The sequence below is a fragment of the Dipodomys ordii genome, unplaced genomic scaffold, assembly GCF_000151885.1.
Source record: "Dipodomys ordii isolate 6190 unplaced genomic scaffold, Dord_2.0 Scaffold69, whole genome shotgun sequence".
Taxonomy (NCBI): Eukaryota; Metazoa; Chordata; class Mammalia; order Rodentia; family Heteromyidae; genus Dipodomys; species Dipodomys ordii.
Genome location: NW_012267285.1, coordinates 1,065,432 through 1,066,341, shown reverse-complemented (window position 1 = coordinate 1,066,341; position 910 = coordinate 1,065,432). Strand labels below are relative to the sequence as shown.

At 75.6% G+C, this 910-nt stretch overlaps 1 protein-coding gene across 1 annotated transcript in view; it reads left to right on the top strand.

Moving 5' to 3' along the window:
- Plekhg6 (pleckstrin homology domain containing, family G (with RhoGef domain) member 6) overlaps window positions 1-910 on the top strand; it is a 15,657-nt gene that overhangs the window by 518 nt on the left and 14,229 nt on the right. The gene's annotated exons all lie outside the window — the stretch shown is intronic.

Below are 910 nucleotides of genomic sequence, written 5' to 3'. Positions count from 1 at the left end.
GACACGCCCTCCCGGGGCCTGAGCGGGCAGGGGGCGTGGCTCCCGCTGTCACTCAGGCCGCCCCGCCCCCTCGTTCTGTCTCCGCCCCGGGACACACCCTCACGGGGCCTGATCAGGGCAGGGGGCGTGGCTCCCGCTGCCACTCAGCCCTGGCAGCCCCGCCCACTCGTTCTGTCACTGCCCTGGGACCCTGATCGGGGGAAGGGGGCGTGGCTCCCGCTGTCACTCAGGCCGCCCGCCCCCTCGTTCTGTCTCCGCCCCGGGACACGCCCTCACGGGGCCTGAGAGGGCAGGGGGCGTGGCTCCCGCTGTCACTTAGCCCCGCCCGCCCCGCCCCCTCGCCCGTCGCCGCCCCGGGACACGCCCTCCTGGGGGTCTGATCAGGGCAGGGGGCGTGGCTCCCGCTGCCACTCAGCCCCGCCCCCTCGTTCTGTCACTGCCCTGGGACCCTGATCAGGGGAGGGGGCGTGGCTCCCGCTGTCACTCAGCCCCGGCCGCCCCGCCCCCTCGCCCGTCGCCGCCCCGGGACACGCCCTCCCGGGGCCTGAGCGGGCAGGGGGCGTGGCTCCCGCTGTCACTCAGGCCGCCCCGCCCCCTCGTTCTGTCTCCGCCCCGGGACACGCCCTCCCAGGGCCTGATCAGGGCAGGGGCGTGGCTCCCGCTGTCACTCAGCCCGGCCGCCCCGCCCCCGTGGCCGCCGGCAGAGGGAAGGGAAGGAAGCGCAGCCAGGCAACGCCGCGCGGGTAAAGCGGAAGAATGTGACCGGGCCTGCCCTGGGAGGAGCCTCGCGGGGGACTTTGACAACCTCTCTCACACTCCCGCACACTCACGCACACGCCCCTAGGCGTGTGCATGGACGAACGTGTGCGCGCCCCTCCCGGCTGCCTGGGCACCGAGGAGGCGGGGGGGG